The 14688-nt window shown below is 37.1% G+C and overlaps 1 protein-coding gene across 5 annotated transcripts in view; it reads right to left on the reverse strand.

Moving 5' to 3' along the window:
* The window catches only part of LOC100645804 (prolyl 4-hydroxylase subunit alpha-1), a 375646-nt gene that overhangs the window by 90750 nt on the left and 270208 nt on the right, over positions 1-14688 (reverse strand). For 2 of the 5 annotated variants that reach the window (XM_020866004.2, XM_048411097.1), the window contains one exon: positions 6848-6916. The exons of the other annotated variants lie outside the window; for them this stretch is intronic. The gene's annotated coding sequence lies outside the window, so the exon portion shown is untranslated. The remainder of the gene's footprint in view (positions 1-6847; positions 6917-14688) is intronic. 5 annotated transcript variants of the gene reach the window in all.

Genomic DNA, 14688 nt, shown 5'->3' on the forward strand with positions numbered 1-14688 from the left:
TTATTTTTCTTATTTTTTGTTCCTTTTCTTTTTTTTCTTTTTGGCTACAAGCGGGTTATTAAATCAGCGTGAAAATTTTACAAGCGTGTTTCCTCCTTCCCCTTTTATTTCTCTAAATTTTGTTTGACTTCGTGTTTCCTTATCTTTTTGCTGCTCGATTGGCCTTTCTCACGATTCAATACGGAAATGTTTAAGCGTTTATCTATCCTCTTCCTCTTTCTGTTTATTTAAAAAAATTTTTTTTTAGTTTCCCAGTCTCCTTTTTTCATTCACTTGCTTTTCATCTCTTTTTTTCACGAGTGAATGCGAAAACATCCAAACGTTTCATGTTGTCCCTTTTTTTATTTTGTTAATTTTGTTCGATTCCGTGAGGGTTCGTATTTGTGTTTTCACGTGCCACCAATTCGTTGCTTTTTAACAGACCTACTATGTTGTAATCTGCACGACAGTTCGTTTTCCAATCCTCTATTTTTCTATGTATCTTTTTTTTATTGTTGTTTCAATTTTGTTTCGCTTGTTTTGCTTTATTTTTTTCACGCGTTTCCGGGAGACGAGTGAAATTTGTTGTTTCGGCGGAACAAATACGCGTGGGTGGACACATAGGTCGTTTACCGGAAGCGTGAGCTGTGGATAAGTCGAATTTGCGGGCATTGTAGCGAGCGTACGATCGTTTCGCGAAAGTTTCGTGGACAAGTTAAATTTGTAGCAGACGGTTCGATACGAATTAACACGTTCAGCGCCACGCACGTCTCATATCTTCAGTCTGAACTTTTCAGCTGAGACACAGACTGTCTGAATTCGTATAAACGTCTGGCTTAAACTAAAATTCGCATGAAAACTTCTCAATCTTCTTCTCAAACTTCGGGGATGAATCCATCTTAAGGCCAGAAAAAGATTATTTTTATGTTTCAATTATATTTCTTTCAAATGTATTTGTAAACATTAAGCGAGACAGATAATATTGGAAATTATTTTCAGATACTTTTACAATTTTTTTCTTCACTTTCACTGTAAAAGTTAAATAAATAACGATACTCGAATATTATTTACATTGTAGTATAGAAACAGAAATTAGGGATACGAGATCATTCGTCCAACCAACACATAGGAAACGAAAGAGCGTTATGAGGATTCGTTGGTGCATCAATGGTCATTTGAAATCCTTTAGAACGATCAAACTTGCAACCAACTAGCAGTCAGACAGCAGTGAAGCATCAAGTACTCCGGAAGCAATCAGGCATCCGCCGGTAGTCTGTTTGTAATTGGACTGCGAGCATTGAGGTAATTAGGCATCGGTCTGTCAAACGTATCAGTTATGGCTACAGTCGGTTATCACACACGTTCAGTTGCAAGTATGACCAGCCTTCCTCTTCAAAACTCGCGTGAATTTCTTTAATAATCTGTTCCTCGCACATTGAATGTAAATGTCGAGTGTACAGAATAATAGGAAAGAACTGTTGAAATAATTGTTAGTCTAACGTTTCTTCATGAATCATAAAAAGTTTAACAGAATTTTAAATTCAAGTCTAGCGAGTAGAATCTAAGATCTAATTTCGATCAGTAGTAATTTATGCACAAACCTTCCTGTGTTTTATTATCTTCCATTTTCCTTCTTCATTTCTGTAACTTGTGCGACTTCTGAAAGAATTTCGAATGAAAATATCCCGCGTAAATTCAAAATCTTATTTTGATCAGTAATTACAATTTATACACAGACGTCTTCCTTTTTTCCCTCTTTGGCTTTCTCTTTTCTCCGTCTCTACGAGTCACGTAAGACAAACGACGATTGACGAAATGGGACAAAAGCAAATTCAAAATCTTATTCAATTACCACTGTATGTACGACAAATACAAACAGCATTATACGAACGTTTCTACCCTTGGAAGGAGGGAGACTACAAAGGACAAAAAATCACTTCATCCTAAAGCCACATCCTCAAAAAACAATCGAAACCAAAACTTCTCGAGCAAACATCTCCCTTCATCTCTCTCTCTCAAGCATCAACTTTTCAACCCTCACCCCCCATCGACTATACTCGAAAGTTGAACAGTCTCCTCGCGAAGTCGATCCTCGAGCTCGCAAAACGGCCACCGTCTCGCAAAAAATCCAACGATCCACCTGTCAGCGAACCTTCGAAATTATACTTCACAAACAGGGGTGAGTCGGCAACCTTTCGCCGCTGCATGCACAAACGCTCGATAATAATTCATATCGCGTTTTCCCCCGTGTCGACGCTCGCTTTTATCAGGCTGGCGTTCCTTCTTCCCCTTGGCGAGGCGAAAGGTAGAAGAAGCGAGGGATGAAGGGGTGAAAATAAGTGGAAAGAAGGAAGCGGAAGCTGCGCGAAAACCATGGCTTTTGTGTCCACGTTGGTCATTCACGAAAACAACCGTGCGTCTTCGAGATTTTTAAACATTTTCTCTCTATCTGTCTGTCTGTCTGTCTCTCTCTTGCTCTCCTTCTTTTCTTTACATCAAATCCATTGCAACCCCCTCGGAGACTTACGGTTTTTCCACGACCATTCGTGGTTTTTCGATCTGGCTTTATGCGCTTGCTGTTTCTCCCGCGTGGCAGAATTTAAGCCGACGGAATTCGAACAACGATTCGGGATGAAAATCAAAATTCGCAGGCTACGTTTGCCACGTTCGTGCGTTCCCAGGCAACGTTCGCACGTTTGTAGGCCACGTTCTCACGTTCCAGAGTGCGGTGTTTAAATGTGGAATCCGGACAAAGATAAAAAGATACACATAATGTGCAGTTTTCCTGAAACTCGATATCAGGGGATCTGAGATGAGTGAAAATATCTTGAACATTTATTTCTTTGTCACATACATAATGACGTTTGAGTAAATGATGCCGATGCTGGGAACAATATCCTCATTTTTTCGTGAGTGTTGTGTAAAAATGATTTATCCTTCCTTCGGTTTCGTTAGATACTTTGTTGATTTAGTAAAGAAAGCAGAGATTATGTGCAACTTTTAACATTTTCGCGGAACATATGTAATGAGAAATCTGGTCTTCAACCATCGATTGGCGATCGCCAATCGATTGAGCGGGCTAATTTTCAAGCAATTGTGCTTTGATCTACAAACGATTTTTATCGATCCTCCATCGAGTTTCAGAAGAATTATTGTTTATATTTACATAACTTATAGACTGATGATATTACCGAATAATAAGATCAAAATTGCACAGCGCACGGTGTGTCGGTAATTTTTCCTTTGCCTTTTGTTTCTTTTTTCATTCGTTCTTTAGATCTAATTTGGTTCGCTTCGTTCGTACAGTTTGCTGCAGGATGTTGCGATTTCGATGGAGAAGCTGTGTGAGAAGTCACGAGAGCGAGGCAATTTTCGACGAAAACGGGGAGAACGTAAGGAGGATTTCTATGGATAAAAAGAAAGAAGCGGAGTTTAAGGTCCTGCCTTAGGGTGAAATTGTCGATGCGTACAAGAGGGTCATGGAAGAGGGTTCTTCTTCGAAAGAAACGATGTTCATGTATTTTCTTCTTTCTTTTTCTTTTTCTTTTTTTTTTGAAGAGAAAAGGAGTCGTTTGCAAATGTAAAAATAATTAACTCCCTAGTTGTTTTACCTCAGACAGAAAGTTAATTTTTCAATTTTCTAAACTATTATGTTACACTTGCAGAATTGAAGAATTAAATATAATTCGGAATTATATCATCGATTATTTTACCATTATCTATCACGAGATTCACAAAGGCTGGATGGATTCCGAGGGAAGAATCAAGGAAACCCAGGATATTATAACAGCAATGAAGCGGACGTCAGTATATAAAACTCGGGGAAATTTAATAAGCTAGGCTAAGAACATTCCTACACAGAGAGCACGGTATTCCTAGGGTTAATGTTGCACGAGGAAGATCCGCGGAATAGGAAGCTTTAATATCAGCCTCTTTCGCCCTTATCCCACAGCAGCGGCTTATAAAGCCACGACAGAATATCCAAAATAATCTTTCGCCATATAGTCTCTCTTCTCCTTCTTCTTTCTCGATTTCTTTTTCTAATAATGTGGCCTTTTCGTTCTCCAACCCTCGAAGTTCTTATTAAAATATTCGCAATCTGTGCTCTACGAAACGATGGATATTTATGGACGTTTTGTGGTCAAAATAATTAAATTAAAAGAGAACAGTTTAGAGGTGAGAGGGACAATAGGAAAAATCCACGCACGAGATAGAAATTAGGATAGTTTCGATGGAATGTGAAGTAATTATTGTTATGAAAGGAAATATATATTTCTCAAGTTTCCAGGCGATCTTCGTGCTTTTCTCTTGGCATCTTGAGAGTATAATTATCGTGTATCTTGTATAATGAATCGTTTTTCTGTAAGTAGGTAAAAATTAGATTTCATTAGATTGCGGTAGATTAGGGTTCGGTGTTAAAAAAATTAAAAATTGGAAGATTGTGATACGTATGCATCCTGTATGTTAAAAGAAACAGATTTATGCAAGGCATGACAAAATCGAAAATAAAAATTCCAAGGTTGGGGGAAAATTGAAGCTGCCAGTACTTTCATACGAGCGCATATCGAATTATAATAACAAATAACTTGGCGTCACTATTCGAGGATTAGAATTATTATATCGGTGGAAAATTGAAATTGTTAAAACGTAATCTGTATCTCTTGTAGGAATCCAAAAAATTAGGAAACCAAAATTTGCAGTTTACTAAGTTTCCTAATCTTAATTCTCTTAAAAAAAACCTCTCTCTCTCTCTCTCTCTTTCTTCCTTCAAATTATTTTCCAATTATTACAATAAAAATATGGATTATTCATTTCTATTATTTTGCCACTTTCTTTTACTGACATCCTTCAATTTATCAAATCATCCGCGAAGCTAAAATAACGAGACACACGATCGGAATAACTTGCAAGGAAAAATCGTCCCCTGGTTCCTCCGTGAGGTCGCTAAAATCGCATCAATCGCTGAAACTCCGGCAGGAACGGGACTCATAAATGCAAAGCAGGGCTATCGAAGTTCCAACATGTTCGATCGCAAAAATAAGAAGGAAGGATCAAACGGAAGAAGATAAAATGACGAGATAGATGGCTGCGTCGATGAATAATACATCCTTGTGGAGGTCTTGCCGATACATCATGCCGAATTCGCGTCCAAAAAGGGATTGCAACTTTGCTGTAAAGACCTTTGGGAATCGTATCGTGGTTTTAACCGTTCCGAAGAAACTAAAACGAAGTAGCAAGACTTTAGAGATGATTGCTTGCCCATCCCTCGTTTCCAGTCTACGTTTTGCGTCCTTATTTCGCTTATTTTCCATTTTTACTTCACTTATTTTCGGTACTTCTCGAATAAATTGCATACACAGCTTGGGAAAATGTTTGCGAACTAAGAAAATTGGAGAAAATAAAAGGGAAAAAATTAATTTGATTCTGGTAGAAATGCAAAAATTAATTCTATACATTCCTGGCTATGCGTATATATAGAAGGGTTGGTTTTACGTTCTATAAATTTTCTTTAAATCCATCAGACATTTTAACTGTATAATAAGCTCAGAGAACGTTTCATTTTATCTCTGTTATTAATCCGTTTTAACAAAGAAATGGAAATCACGATTATTTCCTTTTTTACATTCGACAGAGAATTTTTTAAAACAACCACGTTTAAAAGAATTTTAATTCATTTAATTATCAAATATTTTATAAATTCAATGTAAATAATTCCCCTTAATTAAGATAATAATTAATAATACTGATATCAAACGTCTAATTTATATTACAGGATCTCGTTGATGATATATTAAAGATAAATAAAATGATAATAATTTCAAGTACCAAAGCGAGAAGATTTCGAGAACAATTCGATCAGCCTCGTCGTACAAACGCACAAAATTGTTTCTCAGCTAATTAATCTGATTATCGGCGGTCCATGAGAAAAATTTATTTTTCATCGTGGGACCAAAGCTCTTGGGTATCACGAGGCAAACAAATCAACGTTCTTCCAGATTCAGGGGACAAATAAGCCGATAGAGGGAATGGATCGATCGAGATATTCGTAGATCGAGCGCTTTTATGAACAAACAAATAACCGGTGAATCGAGATTTCACGGTTCTCTCTTTGTCACTCTCTTCATTAAATTGGATTTACTGTATTTTCGTAGAATCATTCGCGAACAAATAACGAGACATAGCCATTCGATCTTCAAATGGAAACGGATTTAATGGACGATAAAAGAGTCACAGTAACAAGAGAAAAATTTATTCCTACGTGTTTTAATTTCTAAAATATAATTTTCAAAATATGACTTGAATTCTCAATTTTTGAGATCTCTTTCCGTTTCAATATGGCTAGTAGAAAGATATACCTGTTGAATATTTCTTAGGAAATTGTCTACTGTTATATGTTATATTATAATGTCACTAAACTCGGTTTTCAAATGTTTGCTTGTTAATTGCATTATTGGCTTTTGATTCGAGAAAAATGAATAACATATTTGGACATAGAAAATGTGTTATAGCCTTTCCTTCTTTAACGATATATTTGAAATCGTTGTAAGCATGCATCTAATGACATCAATCTTTGATTCTTCTTTTGTTTTGTATAATTTTTGGCTCCAGACAATTTTGTATATTTAACAATAATTCACGTCAACGTCTACTTTACGTATGTAAAAATCCTTAAAACAAAAGCACCAACACTTTTAAGTAAAAGATTATGTAAAATAGCAAAATCATTATTCAACTTGTTATCGACAAAGCAATGTACTTCATCAATAGATAAACCATATGAAGAAGAACCGATAATAACGATTCTCCTTTTGAATATCATTAAACAAATCCTAGATCTAATAAAACACAACATGAACGTCACACTTACCTGTTTAATTTCTTTTCTTGATTAATCCACGATAGTTTGAACAAATGTTCTTTGATACTCGTCGAGGATCTGCAAAGGAAAGAAAAGAATCTTTAAGAACATTGGCGAACCACATAGAATCATATTAATTCACGACAGAACGAGACGGTAGGGCGGCGAAGAAGCGCAGGATTTTCACAGTAAAATTACGTTCTCCACAGAATAATACTGTTCTTGCGAGAACAGCGAGTAAGGAAAGTTCGATTCACGTCCGCCATCGCGATTTCTGACAGCTTTTCGCGTGACAGCATTAATCTCTCGGCTCTTTCCTTCCTTCGCTCCATCTTTCTCCCTTTTAATAATTCCACAGCTTCCTCAGCTGCGCATGCCTGCAATTACGCCTAGCGATTCCATAAAATTTTCCACCATTATTCCCAGGAACTATCTTACGAATCCTTCATTTTTCTTTGTCTCGTAATCCATAGCGTCGCCATCCTTTCAGCCCTTCACTTTTCGATTATCTTCTCGGACGTCTTTGGCTTGCTCCTTTATCTTCCGTTTCGAGTGATCATTGTTTTCCGCTTGGTTGTTCATCCGACTACTTTTGTTCATGTTGCTTCCCAGCAGCTCTTACTTTGTTTTCTTTCTATTTTTTTTCCCCCTTTCAATCATATAATGTATCCTTTCGAGTTTCGTTCCCTTTAAACTCGATCGCTTTATGAAGTTTCCCTGCTACGTTTCCTTTGATTTTCTGTTCAATTTCCCTTCTTTCCTCCAACGGTTGCCTTCTGCATCCTTCTTTTTCTGTTTCTCAAGTATTTCTTTCATTTTTGTACGAGTTACATTGCTTCGCTTCCACTGTAAGGACTCTCTTGTATGTATTTTGTATTGTTTTCGAGAGTTTTCTCCTTTTTTTATTTAAAGGTCGTACTGATTTTTGTAATTTCCTTGGTTGCAACGAAAATCGTCTGCTTTTAACATCTTTCACTACGAAGTCTAGGTTAAATGTAACCTTCAAAGACTACCATGAGTAAAATCTCACTCTATATAAGTTTCTTTGTGATGTCGAATAATTGCGTTCGTTCGATAACGTAATTGCGTGTAGTTCGATTTTATTTCTCTACAAACTCTATGTCCTTTGATGTTAGAATTCGTGTAACATAATTAAGAACAAATAAAGTCTAGAAGACATTCTTTTTAATTATTGTTGTTTGTTGAAAACCATTTATCCATTTATATTACTATTTCCTGTGTTTATTGTCTGTACGTAATTACCTAAATAACAAACGAGACATCGGTAGATAAATTGCCAATTAAATATTTACAATGGCCCGTGTTTTCCCAATTCTAATGATTTAGTTCGATTCGACGCATCGTATTTGCGTTCTCATTATTTTTCCCAGTGTTCACACATTGCTTGCCCGTAATTTCCTGCATTTGTCGTTTAAGATCGCGTGTGCACTCGATATTCGCCGAATTTGCCGCGCTTTATCACGTTCGTCGTGCTCATTACCCTTTTGGTCGTAGTTTCTCATTTACCCGGGCTTCGTTCCCAACTCCCAAAAAGAATCAAAAATCTTCTCCATTTTACCACACTAATTAAATGAAAAGAGAACGAAGACGAGATAATTCCTAATGAATTCGCTTCTTTTTTTCCCCCAACCATTCTTAATTTTCTTCTCCGCCAAAGAAAACTAAATTTCATAAAAATTAAGGTCAACAAAAGTATTACTTTTCGGCAAAAGTTATAATTCAATCTGCTTCGTGACAGATTTTCTGCAATAGTCAGAACGACAGGACAATGTTCTTCGCTTTCAGATTTAGGGAAACAGATTTGGTACAGTTCAGCAGAGTTAGAGTTCAGTTCAATTAAAAGTAAACATATTATAACAAGCAAATCTTTGTCCTGTTTCTGTTTCACCTATTTCTTGGAATTTTAAGACTGATTTGGAATTTTGACAACGGAATTTTAATTAATTAGGAAAATTAAATAACGTTTTGAAACCTATATCTTTGTTTCCCTTTCTGTAAATATCTCGTCCAATCTAAAAGTATTATAACCTAAACATAGAATGCTGTCTCCTTACTGCTACAATCGCTTTATATCATGAAAAATAAAAAATTGTTTGTTAAGAGATTTTAATAAAAAAAATAAAAAAAAATAAAAAACGCAATACAGTTTTGCTGTTTAACAAACACTAAAACAAACGTGGAGGGATATCGTATGAAAATTTGTCCTCGTTTCTATGCAAGAACGAAGGCTCCAACAAAAAATCCCAGATTGAAAGTGCTCGGTCGTCGGCGATGCGTAAGGAAAACGTTCTCCACCCTCTTCGCCATCCCCATGACGTCTGTTCGATGACAGACACCGTTGATCTGTTCACCCTCGTTCTTGCTCTCGCGTGTCGTCTCGTTTTCTCTATCAAACCACCTGGCCGGTTTCCTTGTCGTCTCTCTGTTGCCTCGCCGACTGCTCGTCATGTGCAAATGCGTTTCTGAAAAGCCTGTCTGCGGCACGACGTGCCACGAATTCTTCGGCCAGCTCGTCTGCATCCTGTTCTACGCAGTGTAAAAGAAGAAAGAGAGAGAGAGAGAGAAACTGAGGAAAGGGTGACAGTACGGAAGAAACACAGGGGATAGGGAAAAGGTTGGAGCAGGTATGGAGGAGAAATCGGCACGAAGGCGAGGGAAATATTGAATCGAGAACAGGGAAACGCAGTGATTCCATGCGCGTGAGTGAAATACGTTCGACAAATCGCGTATTTGTATATGGACTCTATAATGCTACTCCGTTCGTTCGTCTCTCCTTAAATCTCTTCCGTTTCTTTTTCTCGTAGTATAAACGCGAGTGAAGGTAAATATTTGAAAACGAATCGAAATTTTGTTTCGGATTAGAAGATCTAGAAACAAAAGAGCTATAAGTACATCTCTATTGCTGTTTCTTGTAGCCTTCAGCCAGAGCTACACACCAAGGTTAACTTTTTGGAAATGTCTTTTGCTGTAAATATATGAACGTGCTCCCTTTCCTCTGTTGCATTGTAACACTGTAAAAGTGAGGATCTGGATCAGCACACACTATACCTGTTCTTATATTTATACCTATACTTATTTCAATATATTTTTCGATTAGAAATTCACCCACTCGTTCCTCTGTCAACCTCGACAAATAATTTACAATTTCTCACAATTTCCCGCTCATTATCAGTAGATACAATAACAAAATATTCGTTTTCAATTTATTTATTTACCGTGGTATCCACACTTGGAAGGATTATTAGCAACTACAATTGTATTCCATGAATTTATAGAATATTATATTAGATTAGTACGGTGTTGTTTGGCCATAAATATGTACGATATTCGCATTGTATTGGGTATATTTATACACTTGAATATATACGCGAGTACCATTATTTCTCTGCGGTTAGATTAGTTGCAAGAGGTTTGTGTCTTTTAAAAACTGTAAGAGCCGTTTTACTTCTTCCTTTTTATTTAGGATTGTCTTGAGGTTGCTTGGAATGTTGAGCTGTTGCCTTTCGTTTTGAAACTTTGAGCATTCCATTAGCAAATGTGTTGTAAATGTGTTACACTTGTCCGATTCTTCTTTTGCGATTAGGTAGATGTGATTAATTTTGTGATAGACTGATGGTTCCCATCCAATGAATTTATAGCGCAATTGGAAAATTTGTTAATAGAACAGTTATAGACATTCTTAGGCAACTTCAAATTGCCATAAGTACGAAGCTACAAAATCTAGGGGCACTAATCGCATAAAAGAGTAATATTAAGCAATTCTTCGTGCATACAAGAAGGCTAATGAAACGCGATGATGCGCGTTTCTCGTATAGCAGGTATTTTTCATGGCTCAACGGGGTTATGGACACACGAGCACGCACACCGCGTCATTATTTTCCGCTGTTTTTGTCACGGTTTGAAGTTTTCGTTAATTACCATTGGTAACTGAAAAACGCGCTTTAATTATTCGTCCGGAGAAATAATAGACGATGTTGGACTCGATAGAGTAACGCATTTATCCTCGAAAAAAAACATATCAGTTTTGCGCGACGAACGATAAATTCCTTTATCAACATACAGTCGCAATTTTTGCAGCTCCCCCTCCGCCCACTCTGCGTAAAGTAATTACTATATTTGCGTATCTCGTTTTCAAATATTTTATTTACCTTGCTACAATCAGAAAAATTAACAACGACACGTCCATACGAGTCTGTCATAAAAAATGCATCTGACAGAATAATTCATATTTTTGTCAATTACACAAAACGTGCCGCGTTCTGTATGCGCGCTATAACTTGCAATTTTTTTTTTCATTTCTCAAATGAGAAATATTGTCGTTGTCGAATATTTTCTATACGTGAAAAAGTACCGGTGCATTTTTTATTAAGATACTTTGCTGTTGGCATCAAAGGAGAAATTTCGCCCAATATAAAGAGTTAGTGTTAGTGTTATACTTCGATCAATATTGTAAAAGCCAGTTTAAGGATGCGAGATAGGCAGGCTTCACCTTCTATAATGAATTCAGGTAGACCGACGCTTCTTCGCGATTTTTCCTCGCCAAGCTACACGATAGTTCGTAAATAGACGATTTTTCCATCAGAACTTAGTGATCCTTTAATTTTGTGGAATACTTGCTCTGAACTCGTATATTTACATAAATTCTATAGAATTCAAACTACCCGCCAACCGACGCTTTTACTTTTCTTTTGTTTTACCAGCAGTCATTCGCTGAATAGATCACGAGAGAAGAACGGTAATTTAGGACTTAGAAAATCGATTCTTGATTTTCCAGGTAAAATTTGTAGTAGATTTGTTATTAACTGTTATTGTATTTGATTGAATTATTCCCGAAATAAACTCGATTTTCCAGAATCGATCGTCTGATTTATCCTACGAATTTATGTTATTACATATATATATATATATATATATATATATATATATATATATATGCGTGTATGTGTGTTGAAGTATGTTCGAAATGTGACAGAATAAGAGAGAATAATCACAAACGATGGTTACACTAAAGTGCGTTATTCCAAGAACTAACTCTTGGAAAACATCGTGCAGATATATTGCGCAATTAACAACCCCGCAAACGATCATCGATAAAACGTGCGCCGGAAGAACTCAGCGGGGGAGTAGAGCCGGAAACTTCCAACCAGAGAACGGAACACCTAATCCAAGCCGCAAAACTATAAAAAGTACAATCATAAAGATACTCAAAAACAGTCTAACGAATCTCTTCACGCGATATTATGGCGAGCAGACACGCGTGCCAGGATTCAGAGCGAAGAACGAGAGAAACAGAAAGCTAGAGAAAAAAGGTAGAAAGGAAAAAATGGAAAAGGAGGAGAAGAGGAGGAGGAGGGAAGAGAAGTTTCCTGGCTTACGATAAAGTCAGCCTCTTGAGGTAAGCCAGCAGCGTTTAAAACGCAGTAAGGACGAGCGTTCGTCTGAAAATGTCTATGAATTTTTCCTGCGGTGGAGTATGTATTGTCTTAGGTAAATCTGTGCGGCCTCGTAAGGCGCGCAAAGGCGACGTTGTTTCATTAGAAAATTCGCGTTTTAACCGGCGCGCTGGTTCTTTCGTTTTATCGAGGTGCCCTCGGCCTCTGTTCTCTCGAAATTTCTGGTCCGACGTGGACACGTCTCGCGTTAAGCTGGATTATATTCGAAATGAGCGAATGAAAATGAGTATTTTAAGTGTCTCGGTAGTTTCGAAACAGCTTCGGAGGCTCAAAAACGGTGCTGAGATGTTCTGAGATTAGTCAAGACTGAGAGTCTAATGTTTTCGAGGTGGAAGAAACGCGATGGAAGAAAATATAAATTATTCTTGATATTCGAGATCCAGATTACTCGTAGTATTTGGTATTTGTAGATTTTATTCGAAACGTATAGAAAAAATTGAAGAAGAATGTGGGTAAAATATTTGTTAAATATTTACGACGAATGTAAACTTTTATCTATAAATACAGGAGAATGTAGATTTAACGTTTATAAAGTATTTACTGCAATTAGAATCTTCATCTTCAGTACACTCGTTTAAAATATACAGTTTTATTTGAGAAATACTTAATGATGGATAAAATATTTCTAAAATATCCAGGATAATTCAGATTATCTAGGGTATCCACGACATGAAATTTCATCGAAAATTCTTAGAGGAACTTTTGTATATAAAATACTCGAAACACGCACATCTAGGATACACGTAGCCTACAATTTAAAATATGTAGAACGTGGAATACCAAGGACATCTGGAATATTCGGGTAGCAGGATGCTTAAAATATTTAGGACTACAGAATATACACAATATTTAAAAGAAATCAATAATATCTAGCTTCATTCAATTCTAATAAGAAGAATTCGAGAGACACAAAGAACGGAGTAAGAAAACAAAAGATTTAGGAAGAGGCAGAGGAAAATTCCGAGATGAAGTGGAAAAATGTAAAGCATAGTCTCCTCGTAACATCGTACACGGGTCGGTAGTCGCCTAAAAGCTAGTCAGGAATCAACCCTCACGAGGAGAAAAAGTTTCTCGAGTTGTGGAGATTAGTATCTTCGGTTCACCCGGTGTGTATCGATCCAACACGATGGAGTAGAGAGCACGTGTACCGCGAAATTGCAGTTGCCTCCGCTCGTTCGTCGTCCCACGCCTTATCTCACCGCCGTGTCGGTTCCTTTGCTTCCTTCCTGATTTTCTACAACCACCCGTGCACGTCAACCTTCTAATTATGAGGAATTACCGCCCGGACTTAAATGATAAGAATCGCGACACCTGACCCACGAGCTCGTTTCTCTGTCGGATCAACGCGACGCCTTTATACCTGAGGAATTTAGTAATTCAGACGTTTGCGATTCAGATTGGAGGAAATCAAGTGAATGAAATCAAAGAGAAACTTCGATTGGACGAAACCAAAGAGAAAACGTCGAGATATTTCTGAAAAACTTTTTCTGTCGAGATCAAGTTGATCGTACCGTAAGAATTATTATCGGGAGGCAAAGAGCTAACACGTGTTGTGGCAAAGTTACGTTGTTCGTATTTTCAATCATTTTCAAAGTCATTTTCGATATCATTTTATTTATGTAAATTTTTAATAGAGATATTGTTCGGTACACGCGGTTGCTAAAAAATTCGTCTTGTTATCTCCTTACCACGTTGGTAACAATCATCTGCTCCATTCACTGTCCCCATCAACTGTAATCCCATTTTCTAGAATTATGTTGTCTTCTGTTCGTATTACGTACTTTCTCAACTTTCCTTTATCCGACACCGTAACAAAGATCCACGCGATTTCTTCGCACTAAGGGAATGTAGTAACTTAGAAGTTCGTGTCTCAGCGTGAATGGAGAAAATCAATCGTGCGAAATCACAGCAAAACTTTTAACCCATGCGAGATTCTTATTAAATGAGACGAAATTTAATATGCTTGCACCTAATTCATTAGAATATAGCTGCTAGATACACGATAAATACAGCGGAGTACAAATGCATTTTGCAGCCACTGTATATCTGCAAAAATCTATTAAATCGTCGATTAACAATTCTCAGCGGTACACTCGCATCAAGGAAACTCATCTTGGACTAAATGAACGATTTTCCAAATATGATTACCATTTGAACGAATACATCGGCGATCTCGTTATTTCTCGTTCAAACCGTATACTTTGAGGAACTAAAACATACAACTCACAACTGTGTACATATAACGTAGGTGCAAACTGTGTACACAGAAACAAACTACGCTGACCAGTCGACCAACAGGTCAGGTCTGCGGTCTATGTATTAAATACGTGGGAACGTGACAGTGTTTCTTCTGCAAACGCGAACGTCAGCGTGTCT

Source organism: Bombus terrestris, chromosome 12, assembly GCF_910591885.1.
Source record: "Bombus terrestris chromosome 12, iyBomTerr1.2, whole genome shotgun sequence".
In the NCBI taxonomy this organism is placed as follows: domain Eukaryota; kingdom Metazoa; phylum Arthropoda; class Insecta; order Hymenoptera; family Apidae; genus Bombus; species Bombus terrestris.